Raw genomic sequence first — 6,919 nt, forward strand, 5'->3', positions numbered from 1 at the left:
TATATATATATATATACATATATATATATATATATATATATATATATATATATATATATATTATACTTTTACTCCACTACATTTCCTCTCTTTGTTACATGTTACGACCAAATAAAATCAGAAGAAGTTGCTATTATGGTCTGCACTTATTTAGCGCACAAACACACACTGCAACATGGGCTTTTTGCAGTGGATGTTATTTCACCCTTAGAATAAAAGTGCTAAGTAGAACCACATAGGGTTCTTCGGCTTGTCCTCATAGAATAACCCTTTTTGGTTCCCTCATTGTTACCAAGAACCCTTTTAAAACCCTTTATTCAGGAAAGGGGTTTTAAAGGGTTCTCTGGATCAAAATGGTTCTTACTGGAACCATTAGTGTTACCAAGAACGCTTGAAAAACTCTTTCTTCAGGAAAGGGTTTTTCAGAAGCAAATGGTTCCAGGTAGAACCTCAGCCCTTGTAGAAGGACACTTTTGGAACCCTTATTTCTAAGAGTGTACTCAGTCAAGATTTCCCCCCCCCCCCCATGTTTTTACTCTGATATCGAAAACAAAACATAAACTACTGGGATCTCTGCTCTGACAGCGTCAGTGTGAGTATGACAGTGATGCAGCTCTGCAGCTGCCTCTGCACGGGACATCACCTTTATCTCCAAACAAAACAGAGAAAAATCCTCTGCTCTGTTATCACAAGCCCGCACATGTGGCAACAAAACTGTGTTAGTAAAACCTTCGCTGTCTGTCAGTGAACCTCTGCACGAGTTGGAAGTGCAGGCTTCAACATTTCTGTCTCTCGATGATAGAAACCGCGAGTGAGAGTTCCCCGTGTCGACCAAAGTGTTGTGAAAGCAGCTGAAACGACTGCAGGTCAGGTTTTTTATAATAAGCGCCATGCAGGATCAGAGAAGCCCATATTTGAGGAAACACCTTGGACTAACACACCCCATGCTCTAATTATTAATCACATAGTCATTTAGTGACGTCATGACTTCAATCACACATCCTGGAATACAAACAGCTTGTTCTTGGCGCTGCCTAATAGAACATAACTCATAGTTAAAGATCTAATAAAAGCAAGTGGAAAAGGAGGATGGTAATTAAAAAGAAAGAAGAATATGTAATCTTTGCATGCAGAGTGTGATTTTACCCAGCTCTGACCTCTACTGCTGTTTCACGAAGGATGAAAGATGTTGTAAAAAGTCTGAACTTCTTATTTGCTCTTACACTTGCAGCACAGCACCAGAGTCTTACATAATACACAAATACAATAAAGCATCATTAACCTTTAGTCCCTGACACAGAAACTATCTTTACTGTCACAATAAGAGAAGGTGAAATTCAAACACGACGACCAGTAAAGACTGGCGTGACGCCCTGTGACGCCCTGCACCAACAAATGAAGGCGTTTCATCTTTAATTTTGAGCTTTAAGTTTATTACGAGCAGGAGAGCTCATGGTAAAGCTTGTGCAGGAATCAATAATGGACTTAGAGCAAGTGATCAGCAAAACGAACAACAACTTTGCTCAGTATTTTCCTCACAGGTTCATCGTCTGTGCAGATTTAATATCCTCTCTCCCACCCTCAGTAAACACATCATTTATAGATCTGCAGTCAAACAGAGAACAGGAACAATTAGCTTTCCTCTTTTTCAATAAGAGGAAACTTTATTGACAAAGTTGTTTTTTTTTTCTTCCATTTTTGGTCTGAGTCAATATTTGAGCAGTCAATTTAAAACAGGTTAATAAGACACAGGTGGAGCGGAGACTTCAGCTGTGACACAAACGACTGATATCACACTCTCAGTGTCAACTTTAGCAGCACTGACTCTCACTGACACAGACACAGACACACAGAGGCCTGGTTTTGATGTCAGACATTCATGTAAAAGGTTCTAATTATGAGAAGTCGTGTGCTGTGCTGTGCTGTGCTGTGCTGTACAGATAAATCACTGTGATACAATTGTAATTATGACTTTTAAAAAGGAAACAGCTTGGACAGAGCTGTGGGTTTGTGGTTAAGACAAATGAGCATTATGAGTATAGATGCTTTTAAGGTCAGGTCATTGTCTCACATGGACGTGGACGAGTGTCCATTTTCTCCAAGACAAAAGAGCAGAATAATGTCGGCGTGCTGGTTTGTTTCAAACGATGCTTATCAGAGGAAATAATGAAGATAAGTAACTCTGCGTTCATCTTCATCTGCTTTCATCTCTTCATCCTGACTTTGGTCATGAATGAGTGAAGAGGTCAGATAAAAAACGGTTTGGGCCTGGTTAATAAGTCTTGACTATGGTTAATAATTAAGTGTCATTAACACTAAACAGTAGTACTTATTTAATGCATTTTGAATGTTGTGTTGTTAGGGTTTTTAAAGCTCTGTGTGTCTCTGCTTGAAAACATCGAAGAAATAAATGAAAACACCTCCGCTAAGTCGTCACAGTGAGTCCACAACAGGACTGAAGAGTCTTTTATCAGCATTTGCTCATGAGTTACTGACATAATGAGAAAGGGACCTTGGCATTTGTCGATGAATGAGACCGACAGACAGACAGACTGACAGACAGATGAGATAACCACAGCAACTGCACAAGGACACAACATAACACCACAGTCCTTTAACTCACTGCAGAAACTGTGATTTTTAGCCTCACTTCTATAAGAACAGCTCAGAGTCGGGAGTAAAACACACTCGAAGAACTGGTAACACTTCTATCCTTACACACACACACACACACACACACACACACACACATTATTCCTCCTGAAGAAGAATAAACAAACGCATATATGACACCTGTGATGCTGCTGATCCTTCAACTACAGCACTGTGCAAACACAAAAGTCACATTTTCCTACAGCAGCTGATGAGTGCAGCCGTTCCATCAGTGACTTATCATTAAAGGAAACACACACAGACACAGACACAGACACACACACACACACACACACACACACATCTGTGTCATGTCTCTGCACTCACACACTGCAGTGGACTGACTGAGAAATCACAAAGCTCTGTGGAATTTAAGCTATTCAGCTTCACCTGAGAGTCACCGCTGTCTCGCCATGTTGGAACCTCTGTTCTCTCTCACACACACACACACACACACACACACACACACACACACACACACACACACACACACACACACACACACACACACACACACACACACACACACACAGCTCCAGAGACACATTTGTGCCCAGAGAAAGAATCAGAAGCAGAGATGAACCTCACGACTCACCTGAAAGTCTCCTCTGTGATTTCAGCTCAAGTCTCCTCTCCTGATGAGAGCCTGAGCAGTGCAGCGCCCCCTCCCTCAGCTGACTGAAGGGGGCATAGTCCACAGTCACAGCAGGTCTGGGGAGGGAGAGACTTCACACTGTGTGTGTGTGTGTGTGTGTGGAATGTAAAGTCCTGCAGGTGAAGCACGAGGTTCCTGTGTGTGTGTGTGTGCGTGTGTTGTTTCTGTGGGAATGAGAGGAGGAAATGGACGAGGCTCCACACTCCCTCACCTGCTGCTCCTCACTGAGAGTAATAATCTGAGGCAGCTGGTTTTTCAGGTCCACCTGCCCCAGGCCTTGAGGCGTGCCCTGTCCACTGATCTGCTCTCACCATGACGACTGCCTCTCTCTGACTGTCTGCATCTGATATAGGATGTCCTCACATATTCAAAGGTGTGCCACAATAACAACACCTGAGACTTAAAAAAAAAAAAAAAAAAAAAAAAATCCTGATTATAATCTGGATCACAGTGATTAATGTGTGGATTCATGTTCACACAAACGTGTTTTATCTGCGTGGTTGAAAATTAACTCCATGTGTTCAAAGGGTACAGGGTGTGTTTTTCACTCATGACACAGAAGTGAAATCCTTTTCCTTCCCTTGTGTCGTCGCTTGTGTGAAAGTTTCTGTCCACAGACAAACAAAAACACAGCATGGAGACGAATGTTTGCTCATCTTTTTAACTGTCGCTCTGTCTCTGTCCGTCCCCCGTCACAGCAGCTCCAGTGACACACATGTCTCTCTTGTCTCTCACGCCTCACTTGTCACTTCCGGCCTCAGGTTACCTCCTGGGGCGAGGAGGTGCCCGTGAATATAAAGGCCTTCAGTGTTGCACCTTTGTGAGAAAGTGTAACTAAACTTCACGTGTTAGGGAACACTCATTGTTCTGTTTCACACTGGACTGAATGAGCTGTTTAAAGACGCTGTATGTGCACTGCAGAAGAGTCTGTGTGTGTGAGCGAACAACATCAGAGGTCACGTTTCATAAATAAGAGAAGACAGGGTTTGTCAGAATGGTTCCAGGTAGAACCTCAACCCTTGTAGAAGGACCCTTTAGGAACCCTTATTTCTAAGAGTGTGCAGTTTACTGTACTTATGTAGATTGAATTTCTTACCTGAAAATAAAACACGACGACCATTAGTTTTTCAGTTTGGCTTCAGTGATTCAAATATATGTTTTAGACCAGAAAAAGACAGGAGCTTTGTGTCCACTATAATCATTAAACGATCATCTTTACGTTGAGTTAATGGCTTATTTGTAATGAAAATAAAGTGTATGCCTGTGTATAAAGCACCTTTAAGGACTCACTAAAAGCTTCAGAGCAATGCCAAGATTCCTGTGTGAGCTCCTGTGCTGCTTTAATTTTAAAGACATTTTTTAAAGACAGTGGATCCATTAGCAGCCAACAGGAGCATGTGAACCTGATCTGTTCCCCTCAGGTGCTCGAGTATCATCATCATCATCATCATCATCATGTTTAACAGTGTGGGTCATTGTGAGGAGAAGAGAGGGCTTTCTGTGTGGTGGAGAAGAAGGAACTCAGTGTCCAGAGAACGCTTCATCATCATCATCATCATCATCATCATCATCACAGCTTCAGCTCAACACACCGACAGTCGTCCATTGTTACAGCCTCGACAGACCATAGACGCAGGTAACGGTGAAAGCGTGATGAACACTACAGTGATGTGTTATGACGTGTGCATTTTACGGTTGGCCCTGAGGTGCAAAACAAACGTAAATCACAAAACACAAACGCACATCAAAAAACACAAACCCAAATCAAGAAACACAAACACATAACAAAAAACACAAATGCAAATCACAAAAAACACAAACGCAAATCACATCGCGTTTGTGTTTTGAGGCACCTCAGGGCCACCGTAGCTTTACCTTTGTGTTTCTCCCCTCACGCAGAAATCTATTGTTATAGCAGAGTTCATCATCAGTCACCTGACCGTTCACTGTGACCACAACCAGGAAATGACATTCATGACAGGTTTAGGTAAAGAGAACATTATGTGAAATAATACAAATGCATTTAAGGAAGCCCTAAAATAAACCAGACTAAACATGTCTTTTTAAGAATATGTCTTTATGTATACTGTATGTGAAACAAGGAACTATTATACTACACAAATAGAAGCAGATACTGTAAGAGACAGAGACCATCTCTGAGAAAGAAGTACAGAACAAGAAAATACAGATACCGGTATTATAGAACTGTAAATTATTGCTTGTTTTGCTACTTTGTTTTCTGGATTCCTACGGTACAAGATACAATATTCATATTTGAACAGAAACAGGTACGACAGTGACAAACTGGATTATTGACCTTTTTAGTTTAGACGTTCACCCAGAAAGATCAGAAACATTCAGACAGAGTCCAACGTCCAACCGTTTAACACAACACAGTGACAGTTGCATTTGATTGAGCGTCTTTTTTCTTTTTTTTTCTCCATTACAACACCGCAAAGAGAAGCCGTAACAAAGTGCACACTGGGACTGCGAGGCCTCAGCAACAAAAACACTTGGCATATGTACATCATTATACATGTTTTCATTTCATCTGCGACCAAAATGCTCCCAGTTTGACGTAAAAAAACGGACTTTTCTTCATCATTTATCATCATCATCATCCGCCTCAGTGGTTCCTACAATCTGCTGTGCAACAACACGACGTCAACACAACGTCTGACTCTGTTCTCTGGAGATAATAAAATGTATGTTTGAAAAACAAAGACACACATTCTGCTTCTGCTGCTGCATCTCTACCTGTTTGTCAGTAGTATGCGTCCACACACACACACACACACACACACAAGCAAAAAGAAGTGTTTCACTCACTGCAGTAATGCTGGTGAAAAGGCTAACCAGGTGTTCAGTTTGAGATAAAAAGAAGAAAGAAAACAACAACAACGCGAGACAAAGAGGAAAAAGAAGAAGAAGCAATGTGTCTCCTACGTTGTCTCCAGACGACAAAACACTGAGAGTAAAGTGCCGACATGCAGATGGACTTTTGATTTCATGCTAACGATCATCTCAACACTCAAAAAACTTTTGTTCCTGTTGCTTCTGAAGCAAAGAATGATTTCAATAAACGAGAAGCACGTTAATCTGATGTGGAAGGGGAGGAAAAGGAAAGAAACGTGGGGTTTTATTAACCACATCCTGCAGAAAAAATATTATTTTAATATAAAATGAAAATGCAGCTGCAGCTGTGTTAAAGAAGTGTCTTTGATGACAGTGTGAGGTGAACGGATGCTTTGGTTGATATCTCATCACGAGGCGTCCTAAAATTCCCTTTTCTCAGCGAAAATGCTTCCACGTCAACTACAAAAGCTAAAAGGACGAGTTCCACACATCCACACTACGCTCAGGTATTTACAAAGAGAAGCAGCGCAGTCATGTGGGCGCGCAGCGGGAGACGAGATATCGAGAGATTCTCAGTGCAAAACAAGCAGTAGGTTTCAGACACAGGAAACGAGGGTTTAACCGAGCGTAATGACCAAAATATGAAAGATGTGAATGACAACAAACAGAAAACCTCCTGAAAAATGGTAGAAAAAAAAGAAGAAGAAGGGAAATAAACTGTCTCTGATCTTTCAAAGTCCTCCAAAAGCTGAAAAG

This window comes from Microchirus variegatus, assembly GCF_963457635.1.
Source record: "Microchirus variegatus genome assembly, chromosome: 2".
Lineage (NCBI taxonomy): Eukaryota > Metazoa > Chordata > Actinopteri > Pleuronectiformes > Soleidae > Microchirus > Microchirus variegatus.